At 40.8% G+C, this 9,927-nt stretch overlaps 1 protein-coding gene across 7 annotated transcripts in view; it reads left to right on the plus strand.

Annotated features, from left to right (window-relative positions):
* Positions 1–4,212: 4,212 nt before the first annotated feature.
* RSRC1 (arginine and serine rich coiled-coil 1) overlaps positions 4,213–9,927 on the plus strand; it is a 440,472-nt gene continuing 434,757 nt past the window's right edge. For 4 of the 7 annotated variants that reach the window (XM_055081595.1, XM_028490480.2, XM_055081613.1 and 1 more), the window contains exon 1: positions 4,213–4,319. The gene's annotated coding sequence lies outside the window, so the exon portion shown is untranslated. Of the gene's footprint in view, positions 4,361–8,827; positions 8,950–9,927 lie in introns of all 7 variants that reach the window. The other 3 variants (XM_055081583.1, XM_055081564.1, XM_055081512.1) reach the window with 2 other exon arrangements.

Below are 9,927 nucleotides of genomic sequence, written 5' to 3' on the forward strand. Positions count from 1 at the left end.
TTTTTTTACTGCTCCAGCCCCCCCAATAATAACACATCAATGGGACAGGGGTGGGGGAGGAGTGGGAGGAGGAGGAAGAAGAAGAAAAAGAAGAGAAGAAAGAAGAAAGAGGAGAAGTAGAAGGAGAAAAAGAAGTAAGAAGAGGAGGAGGAGGAGGTGAAGGAGGAGGAGGAGGAAGAAGAGGAAGAGGGAAGGGGCGGGGGCCGCGGGAGGGAAATGGGAACTGATGCTTCCCTGCCGGAGCGCGCTTGTTCAATGTTAAGATCTTTGACAATTCTTCCTGCGGAGAGTTCAGATCTGATAGCAACGCAGCGCTTGAAGTCTCACTATTTATACTTCGCAAAGGCGGCCCCTTGTTCTGAGTAAATTACCTCCCCTTCGCAACTCGGAGGGAGACCCTTCCCGGGAAGCACCCGCGCCACTACCTGGGGGTAGGGGAGTGGGGGTTGGGAGGTGGGGGTGATAGGGAGAGAGGGAGGGAGGGAGAGAGGAAGAGGGAGAGAGGAAGAGGGAGAGAGGGAGAGAGAGAGAGAGCGAGAGAGAGAGAGAGAGAGAGAGAGAGAGAATCAAACCGAAATATGTTTCTTCTTTCAAGCTCTTTCATAACACTGTATTCAATTTGTAAACAGAGAGAAAGAGACAGAGAGAGAGAGAGAGAGAGAGAGAGAGAGAGAGAGAGAGAGAGAGAGAGAGAGAGAGAGAGAGAGAGATTGAGATTGATTAAGGCTGGAGTCCAGGCTGGCTGGGGCTGGAGTGTGAGTGAGGACAGCGAAGGGGGCCCAGAGGGAGTGGGAAGAAGAGGCAGACAGTCCGGGTTTTCAGATACCTCGGCCGCCTGCGCTCTTGGCCATTAATTCAGGATGACAAGAATCCATAATTAATTTAATTAGGCGTGGATTTTGCGTTGGTGTCACGGCTTACTTAAACACTAGGGAGCTGGACTTATTCCGCCGGGGCGTGGTCAAGAGGAAACTGACAAGTGCGCGACTCCTGGAGTCAATAGGGTATCCCGACTTGGCATCCGACCCTATGTCCTCGCCGGGCGTCAGGGTGCAGCGCAACTGCTCGGCCCCGCATTGCTGCCCGGCAACCCTGCCCTGCATCAGGCGCCCGGGACCCCAGTTCTGTATCCTGACCCCGTATCCCAATCCTACATACCTGCTACCCCGACCCGAAACCTTGGAGCCTGGCATCCTGGCTTCACAACCCTGCCGAGTCAGGGTCCTTTACAGTTTCTCAGGCGCGCGCAGCTCCTTTCAGGAGCTTCCGGGCCCGCGGCCAGAACTGAGCCTGGGTCTTCACCAAGCTCCCTGCCCCCGGGAGTTTGTGATTCACCCCATTATTCGCGTCCTGGAGACGGAGCCGACTCCTCTACGGACAAACCCTGCTCGAAGTGGCTGGTTTGTTTAACACATTTCCCGAGCAGCTGTTCCCTGACAGATTCCATTTTAAAGTGTCTCCTTAGCGCTTGGTCAAGGACAGTTTGACTTCGTTCCCTCTTTGAGGTCTCAGGACCCTCACCCTTCTCCCTTACTTTTTGCACCCGGACCCCTCCCACAATGAACTACAGAAACTCTTCTTTAGCATCCCGGGAAATATTCTAATTGATTTCCTAATTTTGAAAAGAAAATGATTATCCCTCTTTGAGTTTGAAAAAAAAATCGATGTTAAGTTTGTGGCCCATCTAATTTATGTACTGTGGATTATTAAAAAAAAAAAAGCTCGCCGGGAGAAAAGCACCCCCCCACAAAGCTACGATTTAAAATATATTCCTGGACTATTTACATCGAAACTGTTATATGGAAGGACACATCTATATTCCTGCGTCATTTGTCCGTATCGTGCAGGACAAAGCTTGCTGTGAGAATTGTGGCCGTATATATATATACCCCTCACATAAGAATATTTACATATGAAAAAAAGAATATTTACATATGGAAAGTTATATTTACCTGAGTGTGTAAACAAATATACCTTTTCAAGTGTGCCTTTGGGGACATTTTTGAGTAGTCTGAATATTAATGCAGTCTTTCTGATGTTAAAGGTAACTTGTTCGTTTTCTTGGATCTTATACTCTTTGTAAGAATAAAAGCAATTACAGAACTTTGATTCCTATATCTTCCACCCATTGGTTAAGGCATTAACACAAAGTTAACAGATAATTTGAGAAGTTCCATCAAAGCAACCGAAACGTGTAAAAAGAGAACACAATTACAACTTAATACATTAATGTTTCTAGATATGTAAATAGAAGCTATATGTAATTTTATGTCATACCACACTACTCAGATTAAAATATTCAGTTAGTGAACTTAGTGAAGATGGAAATCGCACTCTTTAGAATTGTTACTTTGCCTTTTTTCTCTTGAATTCTAAAGTTGTTTTTTTCTTCTTAAAACATTTCATTCATTGCTACTTTTAGGAAAAACACTTAAGATCTTTAAGTTTCCAGTATCAATAGCTTTTAGGTATCAGTAAATTACACGAGTGTTCGCTTTTTATTACACTACAAAAGAGACTCAAGTACGCACTTTCCAAAGTTATATGAACTTAGAAACATGATTTTACAGTTAGTCTTGGGTTACTATTTGTGACCACTTTACTCCTGATATTATTAGAGGGGAATAACCATAAAACTTTAATCCTTTATGAAAATCCGTTTTTAAGGTTATTTAGCAGAATGACAAATAATGGGGTCAGCCAAATGGATGTGGTGCTCAAATAGCTCTCAAACTGAGGTGTTAAATGTGTATTCACAAACAGCTCCAAAAACAGCCACTATTAAAAGTCTGGTAAGGGATCAGGAGGCTCACCAGCTACTTTTTTTGCCCTTTCAAGCACATGACTTTTAAGTCTGAACTTAAAATCCATCTACTAAGCTTGAGGGAAAGATGAACACTTTTAAGTTAATTAGGGAAGGCTTGGATACAATAGTTGTATAATTCACACGAAATAGATTTTCCCATAGATTTTTCTGGCGTGTTGCTCTTAGTATATTTACAAATAGTGGCGTTCCTATGAGATGGAGCTATGAGAGATCTGTAGTGTCTAACCACGGATTCCTACTGGCCTAAGGGAAGTTTCGTTTAATAAAACCCCACCAAACCCAGGTTTTGAAATCATATACTAATAAATGCTCACCAAGTTCTAATGATGTTTCTTTAAATAGCAAATATTTTCCGAGGACAAGACATTTCAAAATGCATTTCTGGTAAAAACAAACAAACAAACAAAATTGAGAGTAAAGTTCAGTTGACAGCCTGCAGACAGATATACAGTTTCCAATAAATTCAGGACCCCAAAGGTTCATTTCCACCGCCCCCCCCACCGGCTCTGGAATTATTTAAAATAAACATGTAGTGCTGTAGTTAAGCTTTAAAATGGTTCCTCAAAACAGGTTAGTTAAGATACAGTCACTTATGAGAAATAAAATTGTGGAGGTGATTTTCTCCATCTCAAATGTCTGTGGAAAACTGTAGCTTGGGTATACAGCAGTTGTGAACGAGTTGGTTCTCACAGTCCACCCAAACCAAGGCCAACAATTTACCTCCTTATCGATGCTTACTTATAGTAAATAAGGAAAAAATGATGTTCATGCAAGGACAGATAAAGTCGTATTAGTTACAGAAAATGCTGAATTGCTTTCATTTGTATTGGTCTAAATAACAACAACAAAATCCCCTACACATTTAATTTATTTTCCAGAAGAAACCTCCTTTCCCTGCCTCGGGCGGTTTTCTCCCATTCCGCAACCAACCAGTTACTTTAATGTGAGAAAAAAATTTGCGCCCAACCTGTGCCTTCACCTTCAGGGCAGAAGAAACGCCGACTTTTAATGCATTTTTGCAAATAAATCATTACAATTTAATCACACACGACTCTGACGCTATACAGACACACTCCCATGATTTATTATTGTTGGGCCAGTTTCCTCCTCTCCCAGCATGAGATAATCGATTTTGCTACGTGTGGGTGTCTATATAACTTCTTATAATGCAGGTTGGTTTACTGATTATCTGTGACGATAACGACGATTACTAAGGCAATAATACTCTTCAGTCCCCACCTTTATTGCTTTTTGGTAACAAGAAACTCAAATAATCAAGCAAGCAAAACCAACACCAAACAAAAAATTGGCGGCGTGACAATCTACTCCCTCGGCACTCCTAACGCCTGGCAGCCTCCATCGATGCACTCGAAAGCTCGGCTGATGCTGCCTGGCGGTGAAACCAGGAAGGCGGTGAGCTTAAACTGAAGTAAGTTCGGTGGACGCCGGCGGCGCCCAGATTTGAAGAAACGTTTCCAGACCTGCGGCGCTTGTAAGTCTACGGGAGGTGTAAGCCCGAAGGCCGGAATCCAGGTGATGCCCGCGTCCGGGGCCTGAGAGACGGCGCCTGCAGCCGAGGGGTTCCGAGGCCCTACTCCGGCGTGAGGCGGCGCGGGCCTGGCGCAGTCTGTGTACGGGAGGCAGCAGCTGCGGCAGCTGCGGGGGGTGGTGGGAGGTGGTGGTGGTGGGGGTGCTGGCCCGGCGGCGTGCCGAGCGGCGCAGTGCGCAGGCGCTTCGCACCTGGAGGAGTCTGACCTTTGAGGACCAAGCTGGGGCCTTGGGGGGGTGGCAGCTATCGGGTGGTACGCGGTCGCAGGCCTCAGGCTAGGCCCTGAGTCTCGAGGTGGTGAGGGAGAGTTAGCCACCTGTTCTTCGCCTCCGCTCCTCAACACCTCTCGCACCCCTACCCACACCGCCAGTCCCTGATCCTTGATAGCTGCTTTTGGGTTTCTGGGTTCGTCTTGTAAGGGGTGACCGGTGCTTCGTCACTAGCTATAGGTATGGTGGAGCGTGAGGGAGGCTGCAACCTGGCGTACTCTGTTCTACCCACTCCGTTGTCTCTACTTTAAATCCGCCTCCCCTTCCAACTCCGCCCTCCCTCCCCCGCCCCTCCCCCACCGCCACTCCACCCTCCCCCTCCCCCTCCCTTACACTCGCTTGCTGAGAGGAAGGAGAGTGCTGGGTGAAATACACTTTCCTTCCTTAACAAATAAATATACTTGCCTTAAACGCTCATCTGTTTTCTTGATTTCAGGACTTGTGGCCTTGTGGTCATAGCCCAAGAGTATATGGCTACCCTTAAACTGTTTCCTTTGGTGAGAGGTTATAATGCACTGTTATACATGTTGCCTGCTCTTGATTTTAGGTCATCCTTAATTTCTCTTTTAGAGGTTGTATATCTTTAAATGCACAGTGGAGGCCAATTTTTTTTTTCTTTTTTGCATTTTCAGAATTAGCAGTAACTTATTTGTGTTTCAGCTAACTAGGTACTAGGTAGTTAAATAAATTAAAATGTTTCGTGTTGTCACAAAAAAAGTATTCAAGTTGTCATCTTTGGACTTAACCGTAAAAGCTCTAAGTGAAGGAGATACGCAGAATTTTCAGGATTAAGGATTGGAGCAGATATGACAGGTGCAACCCTGTGAGGAAACTGGGTATCCTTTGAGCGCTCCTTTAGCTCTAGAGTCTATAAATACTCACTTTATTTGCAGATACAGGAGATTTCCTGCTAAGTGGTGGCACTTTATTACTGTATGTTCTTCAATAAGAGGGCTAAAAATGTTTGAAACTGAAAAAGATAAAGGCAGCTGGCATCTGTTAATTGGTCTTACCAACTTGACTAGTCTCAACAGAGTTGTGTTATGAGTTGGAATACTTCTGTAATAAGATTGTTGTATTAGACGTATAGGTATATTTTCTGCCTTTATTTTCACACCAGAGGGAGGAAATTGCTATGACTGATAATGTTTTTTTAAAAAAGATGCTAGTCTGCATATTTTTAGTTGTGCTGGGAGGAGTGTTTTGATAATTCTGTATCTCTTTTGAGTTTTGCTTTGTTTTGCTCATTAAGCTAGAATTTTACCTTAGTTCTTTTATTGCCTTGGGTGGTTCTATGCTTGTTTGTGGATTTCTTCCTATGCTAAACCGTGTTATCCCCGTTTTTTACTTTTCTCTACCTCTTTGAGGTGGATTTCCCATTGAAATGACTGTTCCTCCCCCCTCCCCTTTGGTCATGTGTCCAAGATAAAAAAGATTATAGTTTGGGCTTCCCTGGTGGTGCAGTGGTTGCGAGTCCGCCTGCCGATGCAGGGGACATGGGTTCGTGCCCCGGTCCGGGAGGATCCCACACGCCGCGGAGCGGCTGGGCCCGTGAGCCATGGCCACTGAGCCTGTGCTTCCGGAGCCTGTGCTCCACAACGGGAGAGGCCACAACAATGAGAGGCCCGCGTACCACCAAAAAAAAAAAAAAAAAAATTATAGTTTGATATACTGTGAATGAGTAGTGGTGAAATAATTATAAACTGTCATGGCCTTTAGGAATCTTTGTTCTCTCTTAACTGCCTGCTTTCTGAAAAAGATAACTGCTTATTCTACCTTTATTGATTACCAGACAAAGGAACTACTTGTGTATGCTTTTAAGCTCTCTTTTGAATGAACACATTTTGGCTCCACATCTTCAATCGGTCACCTAAAGATGTTTTTGTAAATTGATGTCCTACTGTAGTCATTATATCATGGCTTCAGTTCTGTAGTGGGAGTAGTTGGATATGGTTTGAAACCATGAGACTACTACCAGGAAGTAATAGAGGCTAGAGTGAGAACAGAAAACTGAGAGCCTTAGGAGTTGTGTCCTTGTGTTGCCTTTTCTGCTTACAGATAGATTGAAAAATTGTTAAGTTCTGGGATTCCTAAAAATCTGTGCTCAATTCATCATTTCTCTTATCGGAAAGAGCTATTAATGGGTCTTTCCATGTGTTATACCTTACCAATGGAGTTAAATATAAACAGTTCTTCCTTACTAGGAGTGTGTGATATAAATTGACCACCATGACTTGAATGAGCAAATATATTCAATTATATGCTAGTGACATTATGGAAATCCAGAGGTAAGTATGAATCTAGGGAATTCAGTACTGTCATGGATAGAGAAGACAGTTTTTGGATCTACCTCTGATTTGTTCTTAGTGTTCACTTTCTTTTCTGAATAAATATTTGAAGTTAACTATAATAAAGAAATGCAGTGGCTTTTTGCTTTCTCTTATTGAGATTAATTATACTTCAGCATTATTTTTTGAAATGTAAATGTGTTACTTGAAAAAATATTTATAGATTTATAACAGTGATTTTTTAACTTTTTTCACCCGGTTGCTCTAAGGAAGGATTTTATATCTTCCATTAACTTTTATGAATTAATGTAACCATTCTTCTAATATGGATGAATTATGTTATTTGATGTTAAAACATAGAAAAAATTTATACCCATCTCTCAATCTCTTTTTTGGTCACCAACAAGGTACATAATTAGATGTTTGTCCTTTTCTTTTTTTCCTACTTCTTTATGCCTTCTATAAGGACTTAAAAGCTGGACAGAAATGGAGAATGGAAATGACTGTGGATACCTTAGAGTAGTGGATCTCACAGTTTTTAGTTTTAGGATCACTTTAGATTCTTAAAAGTTACTGAGAACCCTACGAACTTTAAAAAAAAATATTTATTTATTTATTTATTTACTTTGGCTGCACCAGGTCTTAGTTGTGGCATGCAGGATCTTTAGTTGCGGCATGCATGTGAGCGAGATCTAGTTCCCTGACCAGGGATCCATCCTGGGCCCCCTGCATTGGGAGTGTGGAGTCTTATCCACTGGACCACCAGGGAAGTCCTGGGGACCCTACAAACTTTTATCTACATGAGCTATATCTAGAAATATTGCCTTACTAGTAATTAAGCCAGAAAAATTTGAAATATTTATTAATCCACTTAAAAATAATAATAAATCCATTACTTGGTAACATAACATATTTGATTTGAAAAATAGCTATATTTTCCAAGGCAAAACAAATTTAGAAAAGTGGCATTATTTTTCATTTTTGCAAATCTCTACTATCTGGCTTAATAGAAGACAGTTGGATTCTTATATCTGCTTCTGTATTCAGTCTATTGTGATGAGTTTTTTGAATGAAGTATATGAAGAAAATCTGGATTCACACAGATATGGTGTTGGAAAAAGTAGTATTTTAATAGCTTTTTCAGATAATTACTTCTTTAATACTACTCCAGAACCTGACAAGTAGTTTCTTAAAGGTTGGTTGCAATGTGTTATATGAAACTATATCAATGACCTTTTCATGCTTACATTAAAATCTATTGGTCTGTCTTGCACTGTGAATGGATTTTTTACTCATATATGATTCTGTGACATCATGCATTGGTCTGTTGGAAAATACTGGTTCATTGAGTTATGCATATCTTCCAGATATTGACACCCTTCATTATATAATATTTTAAAAATTCCCATATGTTAATATCACCATTGATCTAATCAGAGGAATCTTTAAGTGCTGAGAAGCTGTCTATCTCATGGTGACAAATACAAGTCATCCAACATTTTGATTTTTGCTTGAGAGCTCAAATTTTATCATTGGCAATAAATTGACACTTTCCTTGAAGTGAAAGACTCCCTTAATTCATTTTTGAGAAAACGTCTGTCAAATACCCAAGTCTGAATAATCATAGTCAGTTCTTTAAAATAAATAGTGTTTCATGATAAAAGCAGCTAGTTCAACTTGTAATTCAGCTGCACAAATACTTTTCTCAAGATAATCATCGTTCTTCAGTATGCAGCAGCAGTTATGTGTATTTCCTAATTCATCACACAGAATATTAAGATGTGTTCTCAAGGGTTGAAATTTAATAAAATTAATGACTTTTACTGCCTTATCAAGGACATTCCTAAGTGAAACTGCCTTTAAAAAATTTTTTTTTTTATAAACTGTGTTGCAGTGAAGAATTCAATGACTGCTAGTACCATTTGGCCCCATTGCCTTGATTCCTGTTAAAGCACCAGCAATTTTGCCTACCATTGCTTTTACGTTATCAGCGCAAAAGTCAACACAGTGAAAAAGGTAAATCATGTTTTAGTATTATAATAAAAATAGTTTCGATTTGTTGGATCCTCTGAGGTCTTAGGGACCCCCGGGGTCTAGAGAACCACTTTGAGAACTGCTGTTAAACTGGAATGTAAGCTCCTTGAGGGCAAGGATTTTTCTCTCTTGTTTATTGATGTATCCCTTGTACCTGGGCCTGCTGTCATCCTGGAACTTTTTAACCTATCTCAAGTGTTAGACCACTTGTTTTCTGAATCTGGGTCATCTTTGTTCAGTCTCTCCTTTTGGTAGAGCACATCCTTCAGTACCTTCCTAAAAAAGGGTGAGTGTGAGGTGTAATTTTGAGCCTTTGCGTATCAGAAAATGTCTTTACTTTGATCTCGTATTAGATCTGTGATTGGGCTGAATATAGATTGTAGTTTGAAAATAATTTTCACTTAGAATTTTGCAGGCAAGTCACCATGGTTTGCTGTGTTGCTGCTGAGAAGCCCTGTGCCTTTTATTGTGATTCCCCATTTTTTTTATCTTTAGAAGTTTCTAGGATCTTCTTTGTATTCCTCGTTTCTGAAGTTTTATGAGGTATGTCTGGTATAAGTCTTTAAATTCATTGTCCCAGGGATTTAGGGCAATTCATATCTTTCATTTCTGGAAATTTTTAAAATTATTCTTTGGATATTTTTCTTTATCTCTTTTCTATGCTTTGTTTCTTTCTGGAATGCATATCAGTTGGATATTGGACTTCCTGGATTGATCCTTTTTTACCTTCTGTTTTTTATCTTTTTATTTTTTTACTTTTCATGAGTGCTTTGATAGTATCTTCTAAGCCTATTGAATTTCTTAGAAATTATCATTTGTTTAAATTTTTAGCTTTCTCTCCTGTTATATGGATGTTCCTCCTATTCTTTTTTTTTAAACATCTTTATTGGAGTATAACTGTTTTACAGTGGTGTATTAGTTTCTGCTTTACAACAAAGTGAATCAGTTATACATATACAT

The sequence above is a fragment of the Physeter macrocephalus genome, chromosome 1 (genome assembly GCF_002837175.3).
Source record: "Physeter macrocephalus isolate SW-GA chromosome 1, ASM283717v5, whole genome shotgun sequence".
In the NCBI taxonomy this organism is placed as follows: Eukaryota; Metazoa; Chordata; class Mammalia; order Artiodactyla; family Physeteridae; genus Physeter; species Physeter macrocephalus.